Source organism: Heptranchias perlo, chromosome 40 (assembly GCF_035084215.1).
Source record: "Heptranchias perlo isolate sHepPer1 chromosome 40, sHepPer1.hap1, whole genome shotgun sequence".
Lineage (NCBI taxonomy): Eukaryota > Metazoa > Chordata > Chondrichthyes > Hexanchiformes > Hexanchidae > Heptranchias > Heptranchias perlo.
The window spans coordinates 19,508,516-19,528,546 of NC_090364.1; the positions used below are offsets into that span (position 1 = coordinate 19,508,516).

The 20,031-nt window shown below is 46.7% G+C and overlaps 1 protein-coding gene across 1 annotated transcript in view; it reads left to right on the forward strand.

Annotated features, from left to right (window-relative positions):
* tcf20 (transcription factor 20) overlaps positions 1-20,031 on the forward strand; it is a 63,907-nt gene that overhangs the window by 34,305 nt on the left and 9,571 nt on the right.

Genomic DNA, 20,031 nt, shown 5'->3' on the forward strand with positions numbered 1-20,031 from the left:
ATTGTTCTCCTTAGAGCAGAGAATGTTAAGGGGAGATTTGATCGAGGTGTTCAAAATCATGAACGGTTTTGATAGAGTAAATAAGGAGAAACTGTTTCCAGCGGCAGAAGGGTCGGTAACCAGAGGACACAGATTTAAGGTGATCAGCAAAAGAACCAGGAGGGAGATGAGGAGATTTTTTTTACGCATTACCATCGCCGAATCCCCCACCATCAACATCCTGGGGGTCATCATTGACCAGAAACTTAACTGGACCAGCCATATAAATACTGTGGCTACAAGAGCAGGTCAGAGGCTGGGTATTCTGTGGTGAGTGACTCACCTCCTGACTCCCCAAAGCCTTTCCACCATCCACAAGGCACAAGTCAGGAGTGTGATGGAATACTCTCCACTTGCCTGGATGAGTGCAGCTCCAACCACACTCAAGAAGCTCAACACCATCCAGGACAGTGCCTGCTTGATTGGCACCCCATCCACCACCCTAAACATTCACTCCCTTCACCACCGGCGCACAGGATGCACTGCAGCAACTCGCCAAGGCTTCTTCGACAGCACCTCCCAAACCCGCGACCTCTACCACCTAGAAGGAGAAGAGCAGCAGGCACATGGGAACAACACCACCTGCACGTTCCCCTCCAAGTCACACACCATCCCGACTTGGAAATATATCGCTGTTCCTTCATCGTCGCTGGGTCAAAATCCTGGAACTCCCTTCCTAACAGCACCGTGGGAGAACCTTCACCACACGGACTGCAGCGGTTCAAGAAGGCGGCTCACCACCACCTTCTCAAGGGCAATTAGGGATGGGCAATAAATGCCGGCCTTGCCAGCGACGCCCACATCCCATGTGAATTAAAACAAAAACGGGCAATTCCAGGCCAGTCAGCCTAACATCGGTGGTGGGGAAACTTTGAGACAATAATCTGGGACAAAATTAATTGGGACTTGGAAAAGTATGGGCTAATAAATGAAAGTCAGCACGGATTTGTTAAAGGAAAATCGTGTTTGCGTAACTTGATTGAGTTCTTTGATGAAGTAAAGGAGAGGGTTGATGAGGGTAGTGCGGTTGTTGTTGTGTATATGGACTTTCAAAAGACATTTGATAAAGTGCCACATAATAGACTTGTTAGCAAAATTAAAGCTCATGGGATTAAAGGGACAGTGGCAGTGTGGATACAAAATTGGCTAAGGGACAGAAAGCAGAGAGTAGTGGTGAACGGATGTTTTTCAGACTGGAGGGAAGTATACAGTGGTGTCCCCCAGGGGTCAGTATTAGGACCACTGCTCTTTTTGATATATATTAATGACCTGGACTTGGGTATAGAGGGTATAATTTCAAAGTTTGTAGATGACACAAAACTCTGAAATGTAGTAAACAATGTGGAGGATAGTAACAAACTTCAGGAGGACAGAGACAGACTGGTGAAATGGACAGACACATGGCAGATGAAATTTAACACAGAGAAGTGTGAAGTGATGCATTTTGGTAGGAAGAATGGGGAGAGGCAAAATAAACTAAATGGTACAATTTTAAAGGGGGTGCAGGAACAGAGAGATCTGGGGGTGTGTGTACACAAATCTTTGAAGATGGCAGGACAAGTTGAGAAGGCTGTTAAAAATGCATTTGGGATCCTGGGCTTTATTAATAGAGGCACAGAGTATAAAAGCAAGGAAGTTATGCTAAACCTTTATAAAACACTGGTTAGGCCTCAGCTGGAATATTGTCTTCAATTCTGGGCACCACACTTTAGGAAGGATGTCAAAGTCTTTGAGAGGGTGCAGAGGAGATTTACTAGAATGGTGCCAGGGATGAGGGACTTCAGTTATGTGGAGAGACTGGAGGAGCTGGGATTGTTCTCCTTAGAGCAGAGAAGGTTAAGGGGAGATTTGATCGAGGTGTTCAAAATCAGGAACGGTTTTGACAGAGTGAATAAGGAGAAACTGTTTCCAGTGGCAGAAGGGTCGGTAACCAGAGGACACAGATTTAAGGTGATCGGCAAAAGTGGCAACGTGAGGAAACATTTTTTTACGCAGTGAGTTGTTATGATCTGGAATGCGCTGCCTGAAAGGGCGGTGGAAGCAGATTCAATAATAACTTTCAAAAGGGAATTCGATAAATACTTGAAGGGGAAAAATTTATAGGGCTATGGGTCTAATTGGATAGATCTTTCAAAGAAACGGCACAGGCACAATGGGCCGAATGGTCTCCTCCTGTGCTGTACCTGCTCTGATCTGCTAAGAAAAGCAAGTGCCCCGAATTAGTACCTGCTCACCAGTGGGTCGCTGGGGACAGAGCCGTTAATGTCAGAGGAAAATTTCACTCCATAGTGAGCACATTTGGCCAAGATTAGGAAAAAGCAGCAGATGCCCATAGTGCTTGGGATTGGGCCTGCGCGTGTGTGTGTGTGTGTGTGTGTGACTCTGTACAGTTAGTGAGTGACCCTTACCCTGAATAAACAGGGACTCTGTACAGTTAGTGAGTGACCCTTACCCTGAATAAACAGGGACTCTGTACAGTTAGTGAGTGACCCTTACCCTGAATAAACAGGGACTCTGTACAGTTAGTGAGTGACCCTTACCCTGAATAAAGTGATTCTTTGCATTATAATATATAAAATAAAAACAAAGTGCAGGTTATACTCAGCACTACAGGCAGCATCTCGGGAGAAAGAAACAGTTAACGTTTTAAGGTCGATGACCCTTCGTCAGAACTGGCAGCCATCGACCTGAAACATTAGCTCTGTTTCTTTCTCCACAGATGCTGCCTCACTTGCTGAGCTTCTCCAGCATTTTCTGTTTTTATTTCAGATTTCCAGCATCCCCAGTATTTTGCTTTTGATTTAGTGACTGTACGGTTACACAGAGAGTGACCCTTGCCCTGAATAAACAGTGACTCTGTACAGTTACACAGTGAGTGACCCTCGCCCTGAATAAACAGTGACTCTGTACAGTTACACAGTGAGTGACCCTCGCCCTGAATAAACAGTGACTCTGTACAGTTACACAGTGAGTGACCCTCACCCTGAATAAACATAGAAACATAGAAAATAGGAGCAAGAGTAGGCCACTCGGCCCTTCGGGCCTGCTCCGCCATTTAAAATGATCATGGCTGATCGTCTAACTCAGTACCCTGTTCCCGCTTTTTCCCCATATCCCTTGACCCCTTTAGCATTAAGAAATATATCTATCTCCTTCTTGAATACATCTAATGATTTGGCCTCCACAGCCTTCTGTGGCAGAGAATTCCACAGGTTCACCACCCTCTGAGTGAAGAAATTTCTCCTCATCTCGGTTCTAAATGGCATACCCTGTATCCTGAGACTGTGACCCCTGGTTCTGGACTCCCCAGCCATCGGGAACATCCTCCCTGCATCTAGTCTGTCTAGTCCTGTTAGAATTTTATATGTTTCGATGAGATCACCTCTCATTCTTCTAAACTCTAGTGAATATAGGCCTAGTCGACCCAATCTCTCCTCATACCTCAGTCCTGCCATCCCAGGAATCAGTCTGGTAAACCTTCGTTGCACTCCCTCCATGGCAAGGACATCCTTCCTCAGATAAGGAGACCAAAACTGCACACAATACTCCAGATGTGGTCTCACCAAGGCCCTGTACAACTGCAGTAAGGCATCCCTGTTCCTGTACTCTCATCCTCTTGCAATGAAGGCCAACATACCATTCTCCTTCCTAACTGCTTGCTGTACCTCAATGCTCGCTTTCAGCGACTGGTGTACAAGGACACCCAGGTCTCGTTACACCTCCCCTTTTCCCAATCTATCACCATTCAGATAATAATCTGCCTTTCTGTTTTTACAACCAAAGTGGATAACCTCACATTTATCCACATTATACTGCATCTGCCATGTTCTTGCCCACTCACCCAACTTGTCCAAATCACATTGGAGCCTCTTTGCATCCTCCTCACAGCTCACATTCCACCCCAGCTTTGTGTCGTCTGCAAACTTGGAAATGTTACATTCAGTTCCCTCATCCATATCATTGATATATATTGTGAATAGCTGGGGCCCAAGCACTGATCCCTGTGGTACCCCACCAGTCACTGCCTGCCACCCGGAAAAAGACCCATTTATTTCTACTCTCTGTTTCCTGTCTGTCAACCAATTCTCAATCCATGCCAGTATATTCCCCCCAATCCCATGTGCTTTAATTTTGCACACTAACCTCTTGTGTGGGACTTTATCAAAAGCCTTCTGAAAATCCAAATACACCACATCCACTGATTCTCTCCTATCTATTAGAGTCATAGAGTCATAGAGTTATACAGCACGGATAGAGGCCCTTCGGCCCATCGTGTCCACGCCGGCCATCAGCCCTGTCTACTCTAATCCCATATTCCAGCATTTGGTCCGTAGCCTTGTATGCTATGGCATTTCAAGTGCTCATCCAAATGCTTCTTGAATGTTGTGAGGGTTCCTGCCTCCACAACCCTTTCAGACAGTGAGTTCCAGACTCCAACCACCCTCTGGGTGAAAAAGTTCTTTCTCAAATCCCCTCTAAACCTCCCGCCTTTTACCTTGAATCTATGTCCCCTTGTTATAGAACCCTCAATGAAGGGAAAAAGCTCCTTAGTATCCATCCTATCTGTGCCCCTCATAATTTTGTACACCTCAATCATGTCCCCCCTCAGCCTCCTCTGCTCCAAGGAAAACAAACCCAATCTTCCCAGTCTCTCTTCATAGCTGAAGCGCTCCAGCCCTGGTAACATCCTGGTGAATCTCCTCTGCACCCTCTCCAAAGCGATCACATCCTTCCTGTAGTGTGGCGACCAGAACTGCACACAGTACTCCAGCTGTGGCCTAACCAGTGTTTTATACAGCTCCATCATAACCTCCTTGCTCTTATATTCTATGCCTCGGCTAATAAAGGCAAGTATCCCATATGCCTTCTTTACCACCTTATCTGCCTGTTCCGCCGCCTTCAGGGATCTGTGAACTTGCACACCAAGATCCCTCTGACCCTCTGTCTTGCCTAGGGTCCTCCCATTCATTGTGTATTCCCTTGCCTTGTTAGTCCCTCCAAAGTGCATCACCTCGCACTTTTCCGGGTTAAATTCCATTTGCCACTGTTCCGCCCATCTGACCAACCCATCTATATCGTCCTGCAGACTGAGGCTATCCTCCTCGCTATTTACCACCCTACCAATCTTTGTATCATCAGCGAACTTACTGATCATACCTTTTACATTCATATCCAAGTCATTAATGTAGACCACAAACAGCAAGGGACCCAGCACCGATCCCTGTGGTACCCCACTGGCCACAGGCTTCCAGTCACAAAAACAACCTTCGGCCATCACCCTCTGCCTTCTGCCACTAAGCCAGTTTTGTATCCAAAGTGCCAAGGCACCCTGGATTCCATGGGCTCGTACCTTCTTGACCAGTCTCCTGTGGGGGACTTTATCGAAGGCCTTACTGAAATCCATGTATACCACATCCACTGCGTTACCCTCATCCACACGCCTAGTCACCCCCTCAAAAAATTCAATCAAATTAGTCAGACATGATCTTCCCTTGACAAAGCCATGTTGACTATCCCTGATTAATCCTTGCTTCTCCAAGTGGAGACTAATTTTGTCCTTCAGAATTTTTTCCAATAATTTTCCTACCACTGATGTTAGGCTCACTGGCCTGTAGTTCCCCGGTTTTTCCCTACTCCCCTTCTTGAATAATGGTATTACATTAGCGGTTCTCCAGTCCTCTGGCACATCCCCTGTGGCCAGAGAGGTTCTGAATATATGTGTCAGAGCCCCCGCAATCTCCTCCTTTGCCTCACACAGTAGCCTGGGATACATTTCGTCCGGGCCTGGGGATTTATCCATTTTTAGGCCTGCTAAAACCGCCAATACCTCCTCCCGCTCGATGTTAATATGTTCGAGTATATCACAGTCCCCCTGCCGTATTTCTATGTCTACATCGTCCTTCTCCTATTCTACTAGTTACATCCTCAAAAAACTCCAGTAGCTTTGTTAAGCATGCTTTCCCTTTTATAGACCCATGCTGACTTTGTCCAATCCCGTTAATGCCTTCCAAGTGTTCTGTTATCACATCCTTTATAATAGACTCCAGCATTTTCCCCACTACTGATGTTAGGCTAACTGGTCTGTAATTCCCTGTTTTTTCTCTCCCTCCTTTTTTAAATAGTGGGGTTACATTTGCCACCCTCCAATCTGTAGGAACTGTTCCAGAGTCTATAGAATTTTGGAAGATGATCACCAATGCATCCACTATTTCCAGGGCCACTTCCTTCAGTACTCTGGGATATAGATTATCAGGCCCTGGGGATTTATCAGCCTTTAGCCCCATTAATTTCCCTAGCACTTTTTTTTTACTAATACTGGTTTCCTTCCTTTTTCCTAAATATTGACTCTGAACAGTTACACAGCGAGTGACCCTCACCCTGAATAAACAGTGACTCTGTGCAGTTACACAGCGAGTGACCCTTACCCATAATAAACAGGGACTCTGTACAGTTACACAGTGAGTGACCCTCACCCTGAATAAACAGCGACTCTGTACAGTTACACAGTGAGTGACCCTCACCCTGAATAAACAGCGACTCTGTACAGTTACACAGTGAGTGACCCTCACCCTGAATAAACAGGGACTCTGTACAGTTACACAGCGAGTGACCCTCACCCATAATAAATAGGGACTCTGTACAGTTACACAGCGAGTGACCCTTACCCATAATAAACAGGGACTCTGTACAGTTACACAGCGAGTGACCCTCACCCTGAATAAACAGTGACTCTGTGCAGTTACACAGCGAGTGACCCTTACCCATAATAAACAGGGACTCTGTATAGTTACACAGTGAGTGACCCTCACCCTGAATAAACAGGGACTCTGTACAGTTACACAGTGAGTGACCCTCACCCATAATAAACAGTGACTCTGTACAGTTACACAGTGAGTGACCCTCACCCTGAATAAACAGGGACTCTGTACAGTTACACAGTGAGTGACCCTCACCCATAATAAACAGTGACTCTGTACAGTTACACAGTGAGTGACCCTCACCCTGAATAAACAGGGACTCTGTGCAGTTACACAGCGAGTGACCCTAACAGACTTACTGTTTATTCAGGGTAATTGTCACTCACTGTGGAACTGTACAGGTTAACTATATTCAGCAGGGTAATGGTCATTCACCGTGTAATTGTACAAACATAAGAAATAGGAGCAGGAGTAGGCCATTCGGCCCCTCGAGCCTGCTCCACCATTCAATCAGATCATGGCTGATCTTCGACCTCAACTCCACTTTCCCGCCCGATCCCCGTATCCCTTGAATCCCCTGGAGTCCAAAAATCTATCGATTTCAGTCTTGAATATTCTCAACGACTCATCGTCCACATCCCTCTGGGGTAGAGAATTCCAAAGATTCACAACCCTCTGAGTGAAGAAATTCCTCCTGAATATCGGCCCATTCTACTCAATCTCTCCTCATAGGACAACCCTCTCATTCCAGGAATTAATCTCGTGAACCCTCGTTGCAGCACCTGTAAGGTAAGTATATCCTTCCTTAGATAAGGAGACCAAAACTGTACACAGTACTCCAGGTGAGGTCTCACCAAAGCCCTGTACAATTGTAGTAAGACTTCCTTACTCTTATATTCCAACCCCTTTTGCAATAAAGGCCAACATGCCATTTGCTTTCCTAATTGCTTGTTGTACCTGCATGTTAACTTTTTGTGTTTCTTGTACGAGGACACCCAAATCTCTCTGAACACCAACATTTAATAGTTTCTCACCATTTAAAAAATATTCTGTGTTTCTATTCTTCCTACCAAAGTGAATAACCTCACATTTCCCTACATTATACTCCATCTGCCACCTTCTTGCCCACTCACTTAAACTGCCTATATCCCTTTGCAGACTCTGTGTCCTCCTCACAGCTTACTTTCCCGCCTAGCTTTGTATTGTCAGCAAACTTGGATACATTACACTCGGTCCCTTCATCTAAGTCATTAATATAGATTGTAAACAGCTGAGGCCCAAGCACTGATCCTTGCGGCACCCCACTAGTTACAGCCTGACAACCTGAAAATGTCCGGTTTATTCCTACTCTCTGTTTCCTGTCCGTTAACCAATCCTCAATCCATGCAAATATATTACCCCCAATCCCATGAGCCCTTACCTTGTGTAACAACCTTTTATGTGGCACCTTATCGAATGCCTTTTGAAAATCCAAATATACGACATCCACTGGTTCCCCTTTATCTACCCTGCTAGTTACAGCCTCAAAAAACTCTAAAATTTGTCAAACACGATTTCCCTTTCATAAAACCATGTTAACTCTGCCTAATCATATTATGATTTTCTAAGTGCCCTGTTACCACATCCTTAATAATGAATTCCTACATTTTCCCTGCTACTGATGTCAGGCTAACTGGCCTGTAGTTCCCTGTTTTCTTTCTCCCTCCTTTCTTGAATAGCAGGGTTACATTTGCTACCCTCCAATCCATTGGGACCGTTCTGGAATCTCGGGAATTTTGGAAGATCACAACCAATGCATCCACTATCTCTGCAGCCACCTCTTTTAGAACCCTCGGATGTAGGTCGTCAGGTCCAGGGGATTTATCGGCTTTTAATCCCATTAGTTTCTCAAGTACTTTTTCTCTACTGATATTAATTACTTTAAGTTCCTCAATCTCATTAGACCCTTGGTTCCCCACTATTTCCAGTATGTTTTTTGTGTCTTCGACTGTGAAGACAGATACAAAATATTTGCTTAATGTCTCTGCCATTTCCTGATTCCCCATTATAATTTCTCCTGTTTCAGCCTCTAAGGGACCCACGTTTACTTTCACTACTCTCTTCCTTTTTATGTACTTTTAGAAACTCTTACCATCTTTTTTTATATTACTCTCATATTCTATTTTCTTCCTCTTCATCAATTTCTTGATCGTCCTTTGCTGGTTTCCAAAACTCTCCCAATCCTCAGGCTCACTACTCTTCTTCACAACATTATAAGCCTCTTCTTTTAATCTAATACTATCCTTAACTTCTTTAGTTAGCCACGGATGGATGACTTTCCCCATGGAGTTTTTATTTCTCAATGGAATGTATATTTGTTGATATTAAAGAAATATTTCTTTAAATGTTTGCCATTGCTTATCTACCGTCTTATCTTTTTAATTTAATTTCCCAATCTATCTTTGCCAACTTGTCCCTCATACCTATGTAATTGGCTTTATTTAAGTTTAAGGCTCTAGTTTTGGACTTAAGTATGTCACCCTCAAACTCAATGTGAAATTCTGTCATATTATGATCACTCTTCCCCAGAGGCCACTCACTGTGTAAACAGCGACATTGTTTATTCAACAGTGACTCTGTATAGTTACACAGTGAGTTACGTTTACCCTGAATAAACGGTGATTCTGTTTGATCTATTGGGATCTGTACAGTTGGGATTAATCGCCACGGCGCTTCTTGCTCATTGGATTAATACACAGCTCTCCATCATAGAATCATAGAAAGTTATGGCCATTTGGCCCATCGTGTCCATGCCAGCCGAAAAAGAGCTATCCAGCTGAATCCCACTTTCCAGCACTTGGTCCGTAGCCCTGCAGGTTACGGCACTTCAGGTGCACATCCAGGTACTTTTTAAAATGAGTTGAGGGTTTCTGCCTCTACCACCCTCTCAGGCAGTGAGTTCCAGACCCCCACCACCCTCTGGGTGAAAACATTTCTCCTCAGCTCCCCTCTAATCCTTCTACCAATTACTTTAAATCTATGCCCCCTGGTCACTGACCCTTCTGCTAAGGGAAATAGGTCCTCCCTATCCACTCTATCTAGTCCTGTCATCATTTTATACACCTCAATTAAATCTCCCCTCAGCCTCCTCTGTACCCTCTCGAGTGCAATCACATCCTTCCTGTAATGTGGTGACCAGAACTGTGCGCAGTACTCAAACTGTGGCCAAACTAGTGTTTTATACAGTTCCAGCATAACCTCCCTGCTCTTATATTCTATGCCTCGGCTAATAAAGGAAAGTATCCCATATGCCTCCTTAACCACCTTATCTACCTGTCCTGCTATCTTCAGGGATCTGTGGACATGCACTCCAAGGTCCCTCACTTCCTCTACACCTCTCAGTATCCTCCCATTTATTGTGTATTCCCTTGCCTTGTTTGCCCTCCCCAAATGCATTACCTCACACTTCTCTGGATTGAATTCCATTTGCCACTTTTCTGCCCACCTGACCAGTCCATTGATATCTTCCTGCAGTCTACAGCTTTCCTCCTCACTATCAACCACACGGCCAATTTTTGTATCATCTGCAAACTTCTTGATCAAGCCCCCTACATTCAAGTCCAAATCATTTATTTATATATATATATCACAAATATTTATTTATATATATATCACATATATTTATATAAATATCACAAAAAGCAAGGGACCAAGTACTGAGCCCTGCGGAACCCCACTGGAAACAGCCTTCCAGTCACAAAAACACCCGTCAACCATTACCCTTTGCTTCCTGCCACTGAGCCAATTTTGGATCCAATTTGCCACTTTCCCTTGGATCCCATGGGCCTTTACTTTTTTGACCAGTTTGCCATGTGGGACCTCATCAAAAGCCTTGCTAAAATCCATGTCGACTCCATCAAACGCACTACCCTCATCGACCCTCCTTGTTACCTGCTGAAAAAATCCAATCAAGTTAGTGAGGCACAACCTTCCCTTAAATCCATGCTGACTGTCCTTGATTAACCCGTGCCTTTCTAAATGATGATTTATGCTGTCCCTCAGAATCGATTCCAATAATTTGCCCACCACCGAGGTTAGACTGACTGGCCTGTAATTAATCGGTCTATCTCTTTCTCCCTTTTTAAACAGCGGTACAACGTTAGCAGTCCTCCAATCCTCCGGCACTACGCCTGTATCCAGGCAGGATTGGAAAATGATGGTCAGAGCCTCCGCTATTTCCTCCCTCGATTCTCTTAACAGCCTGGGATATATTTCATCCGGGCCTGGTGATTTATCTACTTTCAAAGATGCTAATCCCCTTAATACTTCCCCTCTCACTATGTTTATCCCGTCCAATATTTCACACTCCTCCTCCTTAACTACAATCTCTGCATCGTCCCCCCTCTTTTGTGAAGACAGACACAAAGTATTCGTTAAGAACCAAACCCACATCTTCCACCTCCACACACAGGTTACCTTTTTGGTCTCTAATAGGCCCTACTCTTTCCTTAGTTATCCTCTTGCTCTTTATGTATTTATAAAACATTTTTGGGTTTTCCTTAATTTTACTTGCCAGTATTTTTTCATTCCCTCTCTTTGCTTTAATTTCCTTTTTAATTTCACCCCTGCACTTTCTATACTCCTCTAGGCTTTCTGCAATATTGAGTTCTCAGTGTCTGACATAAGCTTCCCTTTTTTTTTTATTTGTTCATGGGATGTGGGCATCGCTGGCAAGACCAGCATTTATTGCCCATCCCTAATTGCCCTTGAGAAGGTGGTGGTGAGTCGTCTTCTTGAACCGCTGCAGTCCGTGTGGTGACGGTTCTCCCACAGTGCTGTTAGGAAGGGAGTTCCAGGATTGTGGCCCAGCGACGATGAAGGAACGGCGATATATTTCCAAGTCAGGATGGTGTGTGACTTGGAGGGGAACGTGCAGGTGGTGTTGTTCCCATGTGCCTGTTGCTCCAGTCCTCCTAGGTGGTGCAGGTCGTGGGTTTGGGAGGTGCTGTCGAAGAAGCCTTGGCGAGTTGCTGCAGTGCATTCTGTGGATGGTACACACTGCAGCCACAGTGCACCGGTGGTGAAGGGAGTAAATGTTTAGGGAGCTGGATGGGGTTGCAAATGGAACTGAACACTGCAATCATCAGCGAACATCCCCATTTCTGACCTTATGATGGAGGGAAGGTCATTGATGAAGCAGCTGAAGATGGTTGGGCCTAGGACACTGCCCTGAGGAACTCCTGCAGCAGTGTCCTGGGGCTGAGATGATTGGCCTCCAACAACCACTACCATCTTCCTTTGTGCTAGGTATGACTCCAACCACTGGAGAGCTTTCCCCCTGATTCCCATTAACTTCAATTTTACAAGGGCTCCTTGGTGCCACACTCGGTCAAATGCTGCCTTGATGTCAAGGGCAGTCACTCTCACCTCACCTCTGGAATTCAGCTCTTTTGTCCATGTTTGGACCAAGGCTGTAATGAGGTCTGGAGCTGAGTGGTCCTGGCGGAACCCAAACTGAGCATCGGTGAGCAGGTTATTGGTGAGTAAGTGCCACTTGATAGCACTGTCGACGACACCTTCCATCACTTTGCTGAGGATTGAGAGTAGACTGATGGGGCGGTAATTGGCCAGATTGGATTTGTCCTGCTTTTTGTGGACAGGACATACCTGGGCAATTTTCCACATTGTCGGGTAGATGCCAGTGTTGTAGCTGTACTGGAACAGCTTGGCTAGAGGCGCAGCTCGTTCTGGAGCACAAGTCTTCAGCACTACAGCTGGGATGTTGTCGGGGCCCATAGCCTTTGCAATATCCAGTGCACTCAGTCGTTTCTTGATATCACGTGGAGTGAATTGAATTGGCTGAAGACTGGCTTCCGTGATGGTGGGGATATCGGGAGGAGGCTGAGATGGATCATCCACTCGGCACTTCTGACTGAAGATGGTTGCAAACGCTTCAGCCTTGTCTTTTGCACTCATGTGCTGGACTCCGCCATCATTGAGGATGGGGATGTTTGCAGAGCCTCCTCCTCCCGTTAGTTGTTTAATTGTCCACCACCATTCACGACTGGATGTGGCAGGACTGCAGAGCTTTGATCTGATCCATTGGTTGTGGAATCGCTTAGCTCTGTCTATAGCATGTTGCTTCCGCTGTTTAGCATGCATGTAGTCCTGAGTTGTAGCTTCACCAGATTGGCACCTCATTTTTCGGTACGCCTGGTGCTGCTCCTGGCATGCTCTTCTACACTCCTCATTGAATCAGGGTTGATCCCCTGGCTTGTTGGTAATGGTAGAGTGAGGAATATGCCGGGTCATGAATCAGGAGCGTGATGAATACTCTCCACTTGCCTGGATGAGTGCAGCTCCAACAACACTCAAGAAGCTCGACACCATCCAGGATAAAGCAGCCCGCTTGATTGGCACCCCATCCACCACCCTGAACATTCACTCCCTTCACCACCGGCGCACAGTGGCTGCAGTGTGTACCATCCACAGGATGCACTGCAGCAACTCGCCAAGGCTTCTTCGACAGCACCCCCCAAACCCGCGACCTCTACCACCTAGAAGGCGAAGAGCAGCAGGCACATGGGAACAACACCACCTGCACGTTCCCCTCCAAGTCACTCACCATCCTGAAATATATCGCCGTTCCTTCATCGTCGCTGGGTCAAAATCCTGGAACTCCCTTCCTAACAGCACTGTGGGAGAACCTTCACCACACGGACTGCAGCAGTTCCAGAAGGCGGCTCACCACCACCTTCTCAAGGGCAATTAGGGATGGGCAATAAATGCCGGCCTCGCCAGCGACGCCCACATCCTCATGAACGAATAAAAAAAATCTTTGCTGCTGCTGCTGATGGCCCACAGCACCTCATGGATGCCCAGCTTTGAGCTGCTAGATCTGTTGTGAATTTATCCCATTTAGCACCGTGGTAGCGCGAAGACGGGACTTCATCTCCACGAGGACTGTGCGGTGGTCACTCCTACCAATACTGTCATGGACAGATGCATCTGCGACAGGTCGATTGGTGAGGACGAGGTCAAGTCGTTTTTTCCCTCGTGTTGGTTCGCTCACCACCTGCCGCAGGCCCAGTCTAGCAGCTATGTCCTTCAGGACTCAGCCAGCTCCGTCAGTCGTGGTGCTACCGAGCCACTCTTGGTGATGGACATTGAAGTCCCCCACTAGGACCGCTGTCCTAGGAGGAGTGTTTGCTAGTGCTGTTGGGGAGGGTTTAAACTAAAGTGGCAGGGGGTTGGGAACCTGAGCAGGGAGAGAGAGGAAAGCGTAACAGGAAGGGACAGAAGGTATGCAGTAATAGGTAAAGTGTTAAAAAAGGAAAAAGCAGGAACTAAGCGTCACAAAACAGATTTGAAAGTTCTTTATCTGAATGCACGTAGCATTCGTAATAAAATGGACGAGTTAACGGCACAAATAACTACGTATGGGTATGATCTTGTGGCCATTACAGAAACATGGCTGCAGGGTGACAACGACTGGGAATTAAATATGCCAGGGTATTTAACAATCAGGAAGGACAGGCAGGAAGGAAGGGGAGGTGGGGTGGCTATGTTAATAAAGGAAGGAATCACTGTAATACAGAGAAATGATATTGGGACAAAGCATCAAGATAATGAAACAGTTTGGGTGGAGATAAGGAATAATAAGGGAAAAAAAACATTAGTGGGCGTAGTATATAGGCCTCCTAATAGTTGCAACTCTGCTGGAAGAAGTATTAATCAGGAGATAGTCGGGGCATGTAATAAGGGAACAGCCATAATTATGGGGGATTTTAATTATCATATTAACTGGACAAATCAAATTGGGCAGAGCAGCCTTGAGGACGAGTTCATTGAGTACATCAGGGATGGATTTCTTGAGCAGTATGTAACTGATCCTACAAGGGGGCAGGCAACCTTGGACCTGGTCCTGTGTAATGAGTCAGGATTAATTAATAATGTCCTAGTTAAGGATCCCCTTGGAACGAGCGACCACAACATGGTTGAATTCCATATCCAATTAGAGGGTGAGAAGGTTGATTCTCAAACAAGCGTACTGAGCTTGAATAAAGGAGACTATGATGGTATGAGAGCGGAATTGATTAAAGTGGACTGGGAAAATAGATTAAAGGGTAAGACGGTACATGAGCAGTGGTGTTCATTTAGGGAGTTATTTTACAACTTTCAAAATAAATATATTCCACTGAGGAAAAAAGGGTGTAAAAGAAATGACAGCCATCCGTGGCTAAGTAAAGAAATCAAGGATAGTATCCGACTAAAAACAAGGACATATAAGGTAGCCAAACTTAGTGGGAGGATAGAAGATTGGGAATTCTTCAAAAGACAGCAAAAAGTAACTAAAGGATTGATTAAGAAAGGGAAGTTAGATTATGAAAAGAAATTAGCAAAAAATATAAAAACAGATAGCAAGAGTTTCTATAGTTATATAAAAAGAAAAAGGGTGGCTAAGGCAAACATAGGTCCCTTAGAGGATGAGACCGGGAAATTAATGGTGGGAAACATGGAGATGGCAAAAATGCTGAACAAATATTTTGTTTCAGTCTTTACAGTAGAGGACACTAAGAATATCCCAACACTGGACAAACAGGGGACTCTCGGGGGGGAGGAGCTAAATACGATTAAAATCACTCAAGAGATGGTACTCAGTAAAATAATGGGACTCAAGGCGGATAAATCCCCTGGACCTGATGGCTTCCATCCTAGGGTCTTGAGGGAAGTGGCAGTAGGGATTGTGGATGCTTTGGTGATAGTTTTCCAAAATTCCCTGGACTCAGGAGAGGTCCCGGCAGATTGGAAAACTGCTAATGTAACACCGTTATTTAAAAAGGGTAGTAGGCAGAAGGCTGGAAATTATAGGCCAGTTAGCTTAACATCTGTGGTGGGTAAAATTTTGGAGTCTATTATTAAGGAGACAGTAACGGAACATTTAGATAAGCATAATTTAATAGGACAAAGTCAGCATGGCTTTATGAAGGGGAAGTCATGTCTGACAAATTTGCTTGAGTTCTTCGAGGATATAACGTACAGGGTGGATAAAGGGGAACCAGTGGACGTAGTGTATTTAGACTTCCAGAAGGCATTCGACAAGGTGCCACATAAAAGATTATTACTTAAGATAAAAAATCACGGGATTGGGGGTAATATTCTGGCATGGGTGAAGGATTGGTTATCGAACAGGAAGCAGAGAGTTGGGATAAATGGTTCATTTTCGGACTGGCAACCAGTAACCAGTGGTGTTCCACAGGGGTCGGTGCTGGGTCCCCAACTCTTTACAATCTATATTAACGATTTGGAGGAGGGGACCGAGTGCAACATATCAAAATTTGCAGATGATACAAAGATGGGAGGGAAAGTAGAGAGTGAGGAGGACATAAAAAACCTGCAAGGGGATATAGACAGGCTGGGTGAGTGGGCGGAGATTTGGCAGATGCAATATAATATTGGAAAATGTGAGGTTATGCACTTTGGCAGGAAAAATCAGAGAGCAAGTTATTTTCTTAATGGCGAGAGACTGGAAAGTACTGCAGTACAAAGGGATCTGGGGGTCCTAGTGCAAGAAAATCAAAAAGTTGGTATGCAGGTGCAGCAGGTGATCAAGAAAGCCAACGGAATGTTGGCTTTTATTGCTAGGGGGATAGAATATAAAAACAAGGAGGTATTGCTGCAGTTATATAAGGTATTGGTGAGACCGCACCTGGAATACTGCATACAGTTTTGGTGTCCATACTTAAGAAAAGACATACTTGCTCTCGAGGCAGTACAAAGAAGGTTCACTCGGTTAATCCCGGGGATGAGGGGGCGGACATATGAGGAGAGGTTGAGTAGATTGGGACTCTACTCATTGGAGTTCAGAAGAATGAGAGGCGATCTTATTGAAACATATAAGATTGTGAAGGGTCTTGATCGGGTGGATGCAGTAAGGATGTTCCCAAAGATGGGTGAAACTAGAACTAGGGGGCATAATCTTAGAATAAGGGGCTGCTCTTTCAAAACTGAGATGAGGAGAAACTTCTTCACTCAGAGGGTGGTGGGTTTGTGGAATTTGCTGCCCCAGGAAGCTGTGGAAGCTACATCATTAGATAAATTTAAAACAGAAATAGACAGTTTCCTCGAAGTAAAGGGAATTAGGGGTTATGGGGAGCGGGCAGGAAATTGGACATGAAGCTGAGTTCGGATCGGTCAATACCCTGTGGGTGGCGGAGAGGGCCCAGGGGCTGTGTGGCCGGGTCCTGCTCCGACTTCTTGTGTTCTTTAGATTTGTGGTTGGGATCAGATCAGCCATGATCTTATTGAATGGCGGAGCAGGCTCGAGGGGCCGATTGGCCTCCTCCTGCTCCAATTTCTTATGTTCTTATGTTCTTACCCAGAGTACATTTTGTGCCCTTTGTACCCTCAGTGCTTCCTCCAAGTGGTGTTCAACATGGAGGAGGGCTGATTCATCAGCTGAGGGAGGGCGGTAGGTGGTAATCAGCAGGAGGTTTCCTTGCCCATGTTTTACCAGATGCCATGAGATTTCATGGGGTCCAGAGTCAATGTTGAGGACTCCCAGGGCCACTCCCTCCTGATTGTATATCACTGTACCGCCACCTTATCTTACCCTGTAAACTCCTTGACATCCAGGGGGCTCTAGATTTGACAGTCCCACCCTTTTTCTTTGTCTCTTTCTCACTTTCTCTCTCCCTCTCTTGGGTAATCAGCTGCGCACATTTCTCTCTCTCTCTCTCTGTCTCTGTCTCTTTGTCCGTCTCACTCTCTGTCTCTCTATCTCTCTCTGTCTCTGTCTCTCTCTCACTGCCTCCCTTTCAGTCCCTCTATCTCTCTCTCTCTCTATCTCTCTCTATCTCTCTCTGTTTCTCCTTCTTTGGCTCTGTCTCTCAGCAACAACAGCAATTCCCATTTATGTAGCGGTTTTAACATAGTAAAACGGCCCAAGGCACTTCACAGGAGCGATTATCAAACAAAATTTGAGATGTTAGGACAGGTGACCAAAAGCTTGGTCAAAGAGGGAGGTTTTAACGAACATCTTAAAGAAGGAGAGAGAGAGGTGGAGAGGTTTAGGAGGGAATTCCAGAACTTAGGGCCTAGGCAGCTGAAGGCACGGCCGCCAATGGTGGAGCGATTAAATTCAGGGATATGCAAGAGGCCAGAATTGGAGGAGCGCAGAGATCTCGGAGGGTTGTAGGTCTGGAGGAGGTTACAGAGATAGGGAGGGGCGAGGCCATGGAGGGATTTGAAAACAAGGATGAGAATTTTAAAATCGAGGCGTTCCCGGACTGGGAGCCAATGTAGGTCAGCGAGCACAGGGGGTGATGGGTGAATGGGACTTGGTGCGAGTTAGGATACGGGCAGCAGAGGTTTGGATGAGCTGAAGTTTATGGAGGGTGGAAGATGGGAGGCCGACCAGGAGAGCATTGGAATAGTCCAGTCTGGAGGTAACAAAGGCATGGATGAGGGTGTCAGCAGCAGATGAGCTGAGGCAGGGGCGAGACGGGCGATGTTATGGAGGTGGAAGTAGGCGGTCTCGGTGATGGAGCGGATATGTGGTCGGAAACTCATCTCAGGGTCAAATAGGAGGCCAAGGTTGTGAAGACAATGGCTTCAGTGTTCCAATATTTATTTGGAGGAAATTTCTGCTCATGTCGGACAAGCAGTGTGACAAATCAGAGATATTGAGGGAACGAGAGAGGGGGTGAGGTAGAGCTGGGTGTTGTCAGTGTACATGTGGCACCTCATGTTGCATTTTCTGTTGATGTTGCCACAGGGTGACATGGAGAGAAGAAATAGGAGGAGCCAAGGATAGATCTCCCCCCTCCCCTTTCTCTCTGTTTCTCTCTTTCTCTCTCTCTCCATCTCCATCTCTCTCGGTCTCTCTCCTGCTCTCTCTCTCTCTCTCCTCCCCTCTCTCTCTCTCTCTCACTCTGTCTCTGTCGCTCCGTGTCCCCCTCGTGCTCTCTCTCTCTCTCTGTCCCCCCTATGTCCCCGTCTCTCTCTCTCTGTCCCCCCCTATGTCCCCGTCTCTCTCTCTATGTCCCCGTCTCTCTCTCTCTGTGTCCCCGTCTCTCTCTCTCTGTGTCCCCGTCTCTCTCTCTCTGTGTCCCGTCTCTCTCTCTCTGTGTCCCCGTCTCTCTCTCTCTGTGTCCCCGTCTCTCTCTCTCTGTGTCCCCGTCTCTCTCTCTCTGTGTCCCCGTCTCTCTCTCTCTGTGTCCCCGTCTCTCTCTCTCTGTGTCCCCGTCTCTCTCTCTCTGTTTCCCCGTCTCTCTCTCTCTGTGTCCCCGTCTCTGTGTCCCCGTCTCTCTCTCTGTGTCCCCGTCTCTCTCTCTCTGTGTCCCCGTCTCTCTCTCTCTGTGTCCCCGTCTCTCTCTCTCTGTGTCCCCGTCTCTCTCTCTCTGTGTCCCCGTCTCTCTCTCTCTGTGTCCCCGTCTCTCTCTCTCTCTCTGTGTCCCCGTCTCTCTCTCTCTGTGTCCCCGTCTCTCTCTCTCTGTGTCCCCGTCTCTCTCTCTCTGTGTCCCCGTCTCTCTCTCTCTGTGTCCCCGTCTCTCTCTCTCTGTGTCCCCGACTCTCTCTCTCTGTGTCCCCGTCTCTCTCTCTCTGTGTCCCCGTCTCTCTCTCTCTGTGTCCCCGTCTCTCTCTCTCTGTGTCCCCGTCTCTCTCTCTCTGTGTCCCCGTCTCTCTCTCTCTGTGTCCCCGTCTCTCTCTCTCTGTGTCCCCGTCTCTCTCTCTCTGTGTCCCCGTCTCTCTCTCTGTGTCCCCGTCTCTCTCTCTCTGTGTCCCCGTCTCTCTCTCTCTGTGTCCCCGTCTCTCTCTCTCTGTGTCCCCGTCTCTCTCTCTCTGTGTCCCCGTCTCTCTCTCTCTGTGTCCCCGTCTCTCTCTCTCTGTGTCCCCGTCTCTCTCTCTCTGTGTCCCCGTCTCTCTCTCTCTGTGTCCCCGTCTCTCTCTCTCTGTGTCCCCGTCTCTCTCTCTCTGTGTCCCCGTCTCTCTCTCTCTGTGTCCCCGTCTCTCTCTCTCTGTGTCCCCGTCTCTCTCTCTCTGTGTCCCCGTCTCTCTCTCTCTCTGTCCCCGTCTCTCTCTCTCTCTGTCCCCGTCTCTCTCTCTCTCTGTCCCCGTCTCTCTCTCTCTCTGTCCCCGTCTCTCTCTCTCTCTGTCCCCGTCTCTCTCTCTCTCTGTCCCCGTCTCTCTCTCTCTCTGTCCCCGTCTCTCTCTCTCTCTGTCCCCGTCTCTCTCTCTCTCTGTCCCCGTCTCTCTCTCTCTCTGTCCCCGTCTCTCTCTCCCCTCTCTCTCTCCCCGTCTCTCTCTCTCTCTA